This window comes from Muntiacus reevesi, chromosome 2 (assembly GCF_963930625.1).
Source record: "Muntiacus reevesi chromosome 2, mMunRee1.1, whole genome shotgun sequence".
NCBI lineage: Eukaryota > Metazoa > Chordata > Mammalia > Artiodactyla > Cervidae > Muntiacus > Muntiacus reevesi.
Window position 1 is genome coordinate 33,957,085 of NC_089250.1, and position 12,613 is coordinate 33,969,697.

The 12,613-nt window shown below is 43.9% G+C and overlaps 1 protein-coding gene across 8 annotated transcripts in view; it reads right to left on the reverse strand.

The window, feature by feature from the left end:
• The window catches only part of SVIL (supervillin), a 254,554-nt gene that overhangs the window by 201,009 nt on the left and 40,932 nt on the right, over window positions 1–12,613 (reverse strand). For all 8 annotated transcript variants that reach the window (XM_065921232.1, XM_065921239.1, XM_065921238.1 and 5 more), the window contains exon 2: window positions 10,071–10,168. The gene's annotated coding sequence lies outside the window, so the exon portion shown is untranslated. The remainder of the gene's footprint in view (window positions 1–10,070; window positions 10,169–12,613) is intronic.

Sequence of the window (12,613 nt, forward strand, 5' to 3'; positions counted from 1 at the left end):
ACAAAAGATACATGTGTATCATTGTAAGTCCCTATCTTTATGGAGTTTACATTCTCTTGGGAGGGATAGATGAACTATAAATAAAAGAATGAACATGTAAACCAAGCGATCAATCAATAATAAGCTGAATGTCCATTAGTAAGAGAAGGAAGGAAGGCAGGAAAAGCCGGGTAAGAGGATGGGGTTTTTCATTTAGATAAAGTGCTTGGGTCTCAAATGGTTGCCTTTGAGCAGAAACCTGAAAGAAGCGGCCAGAAAGCTGCTGGGTATATGGCGGGAGAGGTGGCTCAGGAGGGGGAAAGTGTGAAGTTTCAAGTTTTAAATGGGTGCATGGGACAAGCAAGGTGGCTGGTGTGGCCGGAGCAGAGCGAGGGACAGGGAGTTGTCCTGGAAGCCAGCAGGAAAGGCGGGACAGGGAAAGCTGAGCACAGATCAGAGAGGCCTGTGCCAGAGAAGGACTTGGGATTTGGTTCGGAGCTACGAGAAGCCACTGTAGGTGTGCAGGAGGGGACGAGCGATCTTGATTTAGTTTTCAAGAATCAGTCTAGTGGCTCCAAGGAGAACAGACTTTGGGGGTTGGGTAGACAGGGAAGAGGCAAAGCAGCAGCAGAGGACTTGATAGGAGGCCACCGCCACCGAGAAGGCAGAGACAGCCAGCTCTGGATAGGGTGGGGACACAGGCGGAGATGCGGAGATGAGAAGGGGCCGAGGGGGCACTGGGTGCAGATGGCACCGCCCACTAAGCTGGAAGAGGTTGGTTCCATAGGTAAGAGCTGCTGTCTGACTGGCTGGGAAATGTATAATATGCTGCTTTCAGGGAGTTCAAGACGTGAGTTAAGATACAGAAATGTTAATTTAACCCAAATAACACTGTATCTTATGATCACAAAAGCTTTACAATGAGAATAGCTAACTCGGGACCAGTTTGGGTATTAACTTAATCTTGCCAGAGAATCCCCACTGACTAGGTAATTTACTCTATACACAGCTAAGAAATGGATTTGTGTAAGAGACTATAGATTCCATTAGTGAACTTTCCAGGGAACAGTGATTTCCAGGGAAGCTAATAAAAACTTCAAAGCTCTCTATAATATAGCACCAAGGCTTTGAAGATCTGCCTTAATTTAACCCTTGCTAAAAGAAAAGAATGTCATCAAGATTGTGGAGTATTGAATATTCCTTATCATGTTTACATTGCAAAAAGGCTTTGTCTGAGGACTTCCCTGGTGGTCCAGTGGTTAAGCCTCTGCATACCCAAAGCAGGGAACTGGTCAGGAAAGTAGATCCCACATGCCACAAATAAGAGCCTGCACATGGCAATGAAGATCCAGTGCAACCAAATTAATTAACTTTAAAAATATTTATTTACTTGTTTATTTTTGGCTGTTCTGAGGTTTCATTGCTCTGTGTGGGCTTTCTCTAGTTGTGGAGAGAGGCCGGGGCTACTTTCTGGTTGGGGTGCTCAGGCTTCTCATCCTGGTGACTTTTCTCTTGTTGCGGAGCTAAGGTGCATGGGTTTCAGTAATTGCGGCTCCAGGATTCCAGAGCATGGGCTCAGTAACTGTAGCGGATGGGCCTAGTTGCTCCCTGGCATAGGAGATCTTCCAGGACCAGGGATCAAACCGGTGTCTCTTGCATTGCAAGACAGATTCTTAACCACTGGATCACCAGGAAAGTCCAAGAAATTAACTTTTTAAAAAAAGGTTTTGTCTGTTGGGAAAGAAAAGTCAACTTGTAAGACTCTTTAATTAGCTTACACGTTAAAGCCTTCAACATAAAGGCTGTTTGTTGGCTATAATCCACATTAAAACACTGATCTACTTTACAGATTATTTTCTTCAAGCTGTCCTAAGATTTCTTGAGTTTTATGAAGTTCCACTGAACTTAGAAAGAGGCCAGAAACAGTACACAAATGCACAGCAGGAGTGTGTCTGATTCCTGTAAGAGTGACAAGCAGAAAGGTCATCGAAGCTCAGGACACGGTGCACGTCCCCAGAATCACATCTGTCTCATCCAAGACAAGACTCATGCCCAGGATTCAAAGCACAAGGAAAAGCTTACATTGTTTTGGTTGGAATAATTCAGTCTGCTGACATCTACAGTGTCTTCCAGGAAGATAATCAACTCCCATATTTTCCATCTTTTCCTCCCTCTTTCCTCCAAGTCAATCTTAACAGCAATAGTACAGAGCCAGATGGGGAACCAGATCAAAACACACTGGTGAGTGCCAAGCATGGGGACCGCTGGAGACAACATCCTTTTAATTGATTCCTGTTGGTGAAAAAAATGTTTCGATCCAGTTGGAACCATCTACACTTGAAACCATCTTATAAACTTTGTGTGCTTTTGATTTTTGAAAATTTTACTCAAAAGAAATAAGCGCCCCAATGTAACCAAATTCGTCCAAGCTCTCTCTCATCAGCCAAGAGAAAAATCTCCTTGCAGTCACGTTAGGGCTGGGACAGGTGACCTATACAGCTTCCCAGTATCATGTTTTTTTAAAGTCATATAATGGTTTTCCAGGTGTTTTCCTACTACTCTGAATCTTAAGAGATACACTTGGATATACTCTTGGAAAGAAAACTTCACTGTTTTGCTCTAAAGGATTAAGAAACCAAACTAAGAAACTCAATCTCTGAATTTAGTGACTTTTCCCACACTGTCAGCTATTAAAGACAGATTTTTTTTTTCTGGCTTGTTGCTTTAAGATGTCAAGATGTATTCTGCTTTTCTAATCTGGATGTGAGGTTTCCTTTCACATCACCCCTCATTGTTACACTAACCAGATGTTTCTGCCTTTTTCCAGAAGACAGCAGTATTGAGACTTTACACTCTAGGCTTCTCCCAGGTCATCCGTTCAGATATTTACCTCATTGCTTCCCAATGGTTCCAGACAAATCTTCTTTATTTCCATGATTTAAAAAATCTCAAAGCTAAAACACACACATGCCTACACAGCGGCAAAACCTGTGCCAAGACTGAATTAGTGTGGTTTTCTCTTTGGACTCATCATATAATGACCTAAAGATGGATTATATCTGGATTCTCAGAGGTCTGTTAAATATTAACCACCATGATGTGAAACGTCCAAAAACTGGGTCTGTCTGAACCTCCATTATTAATCCAGTCTGCCATTATTTCTTGGTGAGATTCTATAATTCATTTTGAAACTGTCACCAACTCACTTGTAAAGCTAATGAAAACTATAATCTCCCTCTCCAGAAATATTCTAAAATGAAACGGTAGCTATCACGGCTGTTCTAGAATACGGATTAGTGAACTGCAACCCCTGGGCCAGATCTGGTCCACTGTTGTCAATAAAATTTTACTGGAACACAGATGTGCTCATTTGCTTCCATATTCTATGTGGCTGTTTTCCTGCCTCAACAGTTGAGTTGAATAGGTGTGACAGAGACAGTGATTATTATTTCCACTCTGTGTGATTTTGCAAAGTTAAATGATAAAATTAGGTGTAAAAGTGCCAGGATTCAGTAGCAATTAATACTTGTCCCTTCTAGTTGCCAGGCTCCTTCTGATACTCTAGTCTCTTTCTCTCTGCTGTATTCTCCTTGCAGAGTTGAAAGTTTACTACTCTTGACACTGGGAATTATTTCAGTGTTGGCTATTTCATCTTTTCATTACCTACAGACTTCTTTTTCTTCCCATTGAGAAGGTGGCTTTCTCTGCAAAGTGCTATATCTTAGTTACCTTTGTTTTCCCATGGCCTGGCACATAGCAAAATCCTAGTCAAGATTTTCCTCAAAGAATAAGTGAGTCAAGAAATAGCCAATCTACACTAGAAATATTTGTAATTCTAAGAGTCCATGCAAAGATCATTTATAATAGATAAGTATTATAGTATCAGGTTTCCTAAACTAAATTTCACAAATAATGATCACTTGTGGGGAGGGGGGTGTCATGGATTTAAGGTTACAGTTTGCTACATATTACAGTGGTTTTATTGATAAGACAAAGGGCAAGTTAACACTCAAACCATGCATAGGTACAAAGAAGTTCCTAGAACCCAAGAAAGCAAAAATGATTCCTGCTTACACCCAACAACTTAAAAGAAATTAAATTCTCTAACCAAACCTCTTATCTTTGAGAGATAAAGTATAATATTCTTGGTCTATAAAAAGAGTTTAAATTTAAGATTTCTAGTCCTAGTGACACACTTTTGCATAAAATAATTTCTTAGGAAAGATGGTTGTTTTGTTTTTTCATGGACTTACATGAAGAGTTTCATTCACTTAAAAAATGAATTATAAAAATGAATTAGGTAGTGAGGGTATAATAGTGAGGAAATAAAGTTCTTGCCCTCACTTTACTGAAACAGATTAGCTTAGAAAGATCTTACAATTCATTTTAACAAGATTCTTCGAGTTATTTGTCTTTCATAAATTTTCCATTGTATTAAATTTCATAAATAACTAAGGGAGTCTCACATCTCCACAGTATAGGCAGGTCTCCATATTGGATTATTTTCCATCCATTTGTTACTGTTGTAACAAATTACCCCATACTTGGTGGCTTAAAATAACTTTATTATCTTACAGCCCTAGAGGTTAGAAGTCTGAATTGGGTCTCAGTGGCCTAAAAATTGATATATCAGCATGGCTGCATCCCCTCTGGCAGCTTCAGGGGCGAATCTATTTCCTGGCCTTTTCAGCTTCTAGAGGCACCTATCTTCCTTGATCTGTGGCCCATCCTCCAGAGACCTTATCCCATGGCATCACTCTTACACTGACTCTCCTGCATCTCCTTTACGTCAGAGGACCCTTGTGATTACGTAGGACCCACCTGGACCATCAGGATAACCTCCCCATTTCAAGGCCAGATGAGACCTTCCTATTTGCCATGTAACCTAGCATAACCATAGCCTCTGTGAATTAGGATGCGAACCATGATTCTTTGGGGAGTCATGATTCTTCCTACCACACATAACTTTGTAGCAATCAGTTCAATAAGCGCAGGTCACATCCATGACCCAGAGTAGAATCTGAAACACCAGGACCCCTAGAAACTAGCCACTACTCCTATCCATGCAGTCCCCCGATGCCTCCCAGGGGCACACCACCTCTGTTCCCCAACCAGTCCCACCATGGTTGCCATTTCCTAGTCATCAAACCAAGTTCTATTCATGCCTCAACTCTTCTAAGAATAAAACTAATTTTTCCTCCACTTGTTCCCCCTCCACAGGTGAATGGAAAACCATGCCATTTCCTCCATCCTTTTATTCTCATGATGGATAAAACGGCCCTGCCCTAGTGTTACACAAAGATTTGTTAAAGATTTATTCATCTACATCCTGTTGTTGTCTTACTCCCCATGGTACAGAAACACACATGTACAGCCAACATTCAAATAATAAGGGTAGGCATGTGTATGTGTGTGTGTGTGTGTGATATAAACTCGAGAGCAAAGATTTAACTTGGTAAATACAGATTCTTAGGAAACAGTACAGTCAGCTTACCTCCAGTCCTAAGGACTTACTAAGTAGTCTTGGGCCATGACAATAAAATAAGACATGTTTCTGAGACTATACACAGAGTCTCATAGAGATTTCCTCTTGTCTAAAGTTAAGTGGAGAGAACAGCCAGGTGGGTCGGCTCTGGCAGGGCAGGGAGGGTGACCCTGGGCCCTGAGATGTCATCTTCAGGGGCCAGAGCAGCTGTTTATGGAACACTGAGTTGGATCCCGCAAGGGGGATTAGAGCCAGCCCTTCTGTTTTTGACAACGGACTTTGGCCAAACATAGCGCTCCTATTCAGCTAGCATCTGCTATGATGCAAAACCCATGTGGCTGCATGGAGCCTATTTTCTAAGTCTCTTCCCCTACTGGTACTTGGTTATGATCCTTGGGTATTGGAAGCATCTCTTGAGAACCAGGCCTATTCACTTATGCAAGAGTTCACCCCAAGTCATCAGAAGCCATCTGTTCACCAAACTAAAGATCACTCACCTTCGAACTTTTCAAATCAAAGGTTTCTAAAATACCTTGATCAACTGGGTATTGAAAATTGATATGTAGTCATTTTTAAAATCTCGAATGAAAAAAATGGAAACTTAGGGAAGAGACTGAATCATTTTGACTCCCTCTGTGAGGGTCTGCCACAGGTAAAGGATCTGCCTGCCAATGTAGGAGACACAGGAGACATGAGTTGGATGCCTGGATAGACTGGGAAGATCCCCTGGAGTATGAAATGGCAACCCACTCCAGTATTCTTGCCTGGAAAATCCCATGGACAGAGAAGCCTGGTGGGTTACAGTCCATGGGGTCACAGAGAGTCGGCTACTACTGAGCACAGCTCACACACACTCAGAGTATCCTGGACACCACCTGGTCTGTTCCACACGTTCTGCCTCTCCACTCAGTTCAGCAGCTGCCTGCAACCCATGAACACAGATGCCAAAAAGATGAATTTTCCCTCCAAGTAACACTTCTAGGCACAAGACGTGAAAACTATGGGAATGTTTCCATTTCTCTTATGCGCCTAGGTCCCTCTGTGAGGGCTTCCCAGGTGGTGCCATCACCCCTCATATGTCCCAGCCCACATGGGACCACCAGGTGGGGCTGGAGGCCTGCATCAGAGGAGCTGACTATACTCAGCTGAGACTAGATGTCAGTCCTGGGGCCACAGCCGAAGGGTCAGGTTATCCCAAGTGCCCTGTGCAACCCGGGAGGGTGATGGAACCCAGCGCGAGATGGGCCAACGAGGGACAGACAAGGTGGTCACGGCTCAGGCTCCTGATTTTCCCGGTGTGACTGGCATCACCTGCTGGGCTTGCTTTCCTGGGCCCGGAGGTGAGGGCCGCAGAGGTTCTGCAGGGCTGCAACCAGGTGGGCTTCCGGGAGGTGGAGGCGGGGCAGGGACTCGGATTTGATGAGGGAGGCTGGGAAGGGATGACCCTGGGGGAACGGAATAGGACAGCATGGAGCAACTGGAGAGCAAGGCTCAGGGCGCACAAGGCCGAGAAGGAGAAGTTGGCAGCAGTTTCGTGACACCGAGAGAGAGCTTCATAAATACTTGGTGATGACGAGAGAGACTCCAGCCACCTCAGCTCAGAGCCTGACAGGGAAAGGCTTGACAGCTTCTCAAGTGTCAGCCAGGGGTGTGTGTGTGAGAGAGAGAGCTCGAGAGAAGGAAATGATGATGATGATGATGAAGAAGAAGAAAGAGAAGTGGGCAGGGGAGGAGGACAGGAGCAGAAGTCCACAGTTTTATGACATTAATATCTCATGATCATCTCAAAGTTACTCCTCAGCTGACCAGAAGGCAACTCTCACTGTGCCTTACAGCCTAAGTCCTGCACCTACAATGTCCTATCCAGATAAACTCTTAGCACAGAGGTTCTGAGAAAGTTGGTTTCCTGCTCTCCTCCTTGGGATCGTGGGGTTGGGGGGGGTGATGGTTGGGGGCAGGAGGAAAAGCTGTAATCAACCAGAACTGACCCTCAGGGAAGCCACTCAAAGATGTTATTAGATCATTTGAATTAGATTTGGCTTTCCATCGGCCTGACTCCTTATCTGCTGCAAATCACATCCCACGCCTTGCAATGCAGCCTCTGTCTGTCCTCCTTTAAGTATTCAGACAGAGGCAGGGCTTGGTCTGGGCCACCTTAACCCCCCTGTCAGGGACAGATACTCTGCCGTCACATGACTTAACCACAGGCTTCCTCTTAGACCCGACCAGAGGGGAAGACTCAGTTGTGACAACCAGCACACGCCCTTCCTGCCCCCACGTCTCTGACCAGCCAAGGCCCATCCATCAGAGACGCTTCCTGGGAGGGGCTGGTCCCACCACGGGCACCAGAGCTGCCCCGTGGCAGCTGCTTCCCTTCCATGTCACACCTGTAAGCACCCAGGAAATGCCTTCAATAGCTGACAGCTTAACCTAAGGTCGCCAAGGTGGTGAGAACACAGCACACCCCCTCCCCAGCCCCTCTGAGGGGACCAGGCATGGGTGATCACACCCCACAGACCAGTGGTCAGTGAGCAGACCAGCAGCTGTGTCAGTCCAGCAAGAAGTTCACGGATGAAGGGACGGGTCCTGAGCCTAAGGAATCTGGGTCAGGAAGATGCATTTGCCACCTCATTTACCCCAGTAAACGTTTATCATGCACCTTCCACATACCAGACACTGTTCCAGGTGCCTGACATCAAAGTAGCAAACAAAACAGAAAGAAATCCTTTGCCTCCTGGAGTTAACAGTCTAGTAGTAAGTGAAGAAATGCCTCTTGCCACATAATTAATGTGAAAGGAACCAGAGCAAGGGCAAGAGACAAGGACCCAGCGATGCTTGTGCAGAAAGGAGGAGAAAACACTTCTTGCTGGAACGAGAGAGGCTTGAAGAGGAAACAGGAGCATGACTTTGTTAAAACACAAATAAATATGCCTTCAGAGGCTCAAACACATATAGAAGTTTTCAGGAAAGATGACCCTACTGTGCTTTCTCTCATGTATTAAGGACTACTCCCCCATCAATTCCAAGGAGAGGTCAATGGGGCTATGGGAGCGGGAGGCAGACACTAGGGGTTCAAGGGTGGCAGGGCAGGTGGGGTTCAAAAGTCATGTTCAGACCCTCATAGCAGTCAGATGCATAATTAACTCATATAATCTCCCTCACAGCCCAGCAAAACCTACATACCCACTTCAGACAGTTTACTATCAGCTTTCACCACTGTCCCCCTCTGTTGATCCCAATGGCCAATTACCCTGATTCAGGGTGCACTTTGTCTATGCCCACCTGCTGTCAAGGGCCCTCTGGGATCCCACCCTGCACCCACTGAAGCCCATGTCACACGGAAAAATGCCCACAGAGTCACTCACTCCCTGGACAGCTTTTCCAGAAATATGCTAGAGAATCAGAGTCACCTTTCAGTAGATGTGCAATAATCTATTTGAATATCTTGGCTTAATTTTTAAAATGTGTGAATCAAACATACACCCAACTTTGCTTCCTTTGGGCCATCAACTGAAAAAGTGCATAATTCCTTTTGGCTGGAACCGAGAAAACTCTGTTCCAAATTCAGCCAGGCTCCTCTTCTGGAGAATCCTTGTCAGACAGGTGTGCAGTTTCTATAGAAACGCTTCCATCAACAGAGATGCTCCTCCAGGCAGGGTAGCCTGTTCATTAGACAGTCAGAGTTTTCAAAAATTCTAATTTTTTTTTTTTATATCCTCAGCCTATGGGCCCTGAGATGGATTTGGCTTTTTAAAAAACAAAAAGTAGATCGATGTGAATTTAAAAGTGATTTCCTTTTAGCCATGAATCCAGTCATTAAGCAGAGAAATTTGAAGGAGAGGAGGAAAATCAATGGATACACTGAGAAGTGAAAAAGAGGAACTGTGACTGTCCGTAACGACAAAATATTGCCAAGAGACTTTGGAAAGACAGCCTTTTGAGGAAACAGTAAGTTTGATGGTCCTCATGGCAGTCCTGAGGACTAACGGTGGTCCTCAGTTTTGGCTGTGAGTTCTGGGAAATGGGAAGAAGGGCACCCCACGAGGACTACCCCTGGCCCGGAGAGGATGACCAGCTTTAGGATGAGAGGGCTGGGAGAGGGTGCTGCTTCTGGGGTCCAGCCAAAGAGATCTGGGCATATCCAGGTAGGGCTAGCAGTGTCATGGGGCTTAAGTGAGTTAGATCTGGGGAAAGACCTAAGGCAGCTGCTGGTGATTAAGTTTCATCAAATTTATGTGTGATTAAAGTAAGTCCCTACACTTTAGCTGTCTTTCTCTAACTTCAATATTGGAAATACTTGCATCTCTCCCTAAATCAGGGGATATTATACAGACCAAGCCTGGGAAACGTGCCCAGGGATGCAGTCTATGAAAAAAATAAACTACTCAGCTGGGTCTCACCTTAACCCTCTGGTGTATCTACCTGGAAAGTTTATTTTAAAAGAATATGTTAAGTTTTGTTTCTCTTTTAAAATCCCATAAGTAAATCAGAAGTGTATGTGTTATTTTCTGTGAGAGCAAATATCCAAAACTCGGTTATTTGACTGCTGCTTTTTCAGCTGGTCTCAACAGTATTGTAAACACATTGTGAAGTCATTAATACTTACCTTTTATTTTGTAACTTGAAACTCAAAAAGAATTCATCACCCCTTCCTAGTCTTCTCCTCTAGTTTTAGAAAAGGACCAGTCTCCAATGTACTAGAATCTGGAAAAAAAAAAAAATTTTTTTTTTTGTTAAATTATAGGATGTGACTTCTAAAGCTGAGGAATACATAAATGAGATGAAATAAATTCTCTGAGAACAATGGACTTCAACAGACTTTATCACTACCCCCCATTCCCATAAGACCTCCAACAAGGGGAAGTGAAACTGACATAAAATTTCTGTAAGTTTTTTTTTCTACTTGGTCATGCCGATCAAGGCTAAAATTGCCTTGCTTAACCTGGCTTAACTTGAAACATGTGCCATCAACTACTGTAAACAACCAAGTTACCCACCCCCGCCCCATTTCTGCAACACAGAGTTCCCTTTCTTTCTCAATAACCACCTCGCTACTGAAGCAAGTTATGTCAAAAGGCATCGCAAGCCTTTCACCCACATATGCAGGAGACCCAGAGCAACCAGAGACCAAAGCAGACATGGCCAGAGGGGACGGAAGGGTGTCAATTATGCTCCCTTCATCTTGTAGGAGGCAGCAGATGAAATTTTAACGGATGAACAAACTCATATCCCCCCAGGATGCTTTGACAATCTCCCAGATCTTGAATTAAAAAGTGCTGCTGTTTTTAACCTTGCAGGATTCGCTCATTTGGCCTCACTCCCATAAGCACTTCTGCTCCTGGAGGCTGGTGGCTCTGTTCTCCGCACCAGGCTCAGTGCAACTACAGAAGTCAAAGGTCACCAAGCCCTCCGGGGTGACCGAATATGAGGCGCAGTGCTCCAAAAATGCATCCAGAACCCCGTTCTGTGTCCGTCCCAACTTCCTTTATTTATGCCAGACTCCCGGGATCTTGATTTACCCTGCTGGCAGCAGCAAAAGGAATATCCTTCCAGCTTTCCTTGCCACTCCCCCTGCTTCTCTTAGCCAGAACTTTGCCTTAGTATGTTTCTTCCTGTTTATAGCAGTGGCTAAAAGCGTTTAAGTACTGCAGTGTACAGACCGTCCTAGCGGGGTGGGAAGCTTTTTTTTACAAAACTGTCTACCTACAGAGGTGCCTATGGTAACGTGACCCCAAAACTCTCCCCCCAAATTCTAAAGTAGAGAGATGCTCTGTTGCCAGAATATACTGGGCAGGGTATATTGAAGTATAATGTATCATAACATATGTACTTCGGTAAAGAGCCTGCCTGCAATGAAAGGAGACCCAGGTTCGATTCTTGGGTTGGTAAGATCCCCTGGAGGAGGGTATGGCAACCCACTTCAGTATTCTTGCCTAGAGAATCCCATGGACAGAGGACCCTGGCAGACTACAGTCCATGGGGTCACAAAAGGCAGACATGACTTAGTGACTAAACCACCAACACGTGGACTTGGGGAGTTTGGGGGAGAATGGACACATGTATACGGATGGCTGAGTAACTCTGTTGTGCCCCTGAATCTATCACAACATTGTTAATTGGCTATATTCCAATAAAAATAGAGAGTTAAAATTTTTATTATTTTTAATAAATAATATTAATAATAATATTAATATAATAATAAAAAATAAATAATCCAAAATTGGATTATTATTGCTATTAATGGCAGTCATTAGAACAGATTAATGTGAAAAAGAGAAACATGTTAAGATTTCAACATACAGGAATTCCCTGATGGTCAGGACTCTGTGATCTCACCACTGAGGGCCAGGGTTCAATCCCTGGTCAGGGAACAAAGATCCCATTAGGCACATGGTGAGGCCAAAAAGTAAATAAAGAGAAAGAAAGAAAAAAAGATTATAATATATAGGCAAATGCTTAAGGATAACATGATTGAAAAGAGCAGATTTAAAATTGTTCCAAAGTGCTGATTACAATTTTACCAAATAAATGATCACATATATCCATATGTGATCCATAGCTACAGAAATTATCTACAGATATATATTTTTACATCTTATATTATATGTAGATATTTAGTGGTGCTAGTGGTAAAGAATCTGCCTGCCAATGCAGGAGACTTAAGAGACATAGGTTCAATCCCTAGGTCGGGAAGATGCCCTGGAGGAGGAACCCACTCCAGTATTCTTGCCTGGAGAATCCCATGGATAGAGGAGACTGGCAGGGTTGCAAAGTGTTGGACACAAATGAAGTGACTTAGTAAGCAAGCTATATGGTACAATTAAACTAAAAGAAGGAGTTGGTTGATGATTATTAAGTTCTAGGATTCTATATGAAAACTGAGTGCTAAAGCTCTCACCAGCCCTAAAATACCCAGCACTTCAGAATTACAGAATCTTGTCACCAGAAGGGGCTTGAGCTCAACCTTTTCACTTCATAGATTAGAAAATTAGTCCAAAAGAAATTAAATGACTTATCCATGGTCATAAACCTACTTCCTGGCAGGACTGAGACCAGCACTGGGGTGTCCCACTCATGAATCTGCCTCCTTGTCTCCAGAGCACACTGCAATGGACTCAGGCAAATAAGTTGGGGGGTCCCAGTTACCTG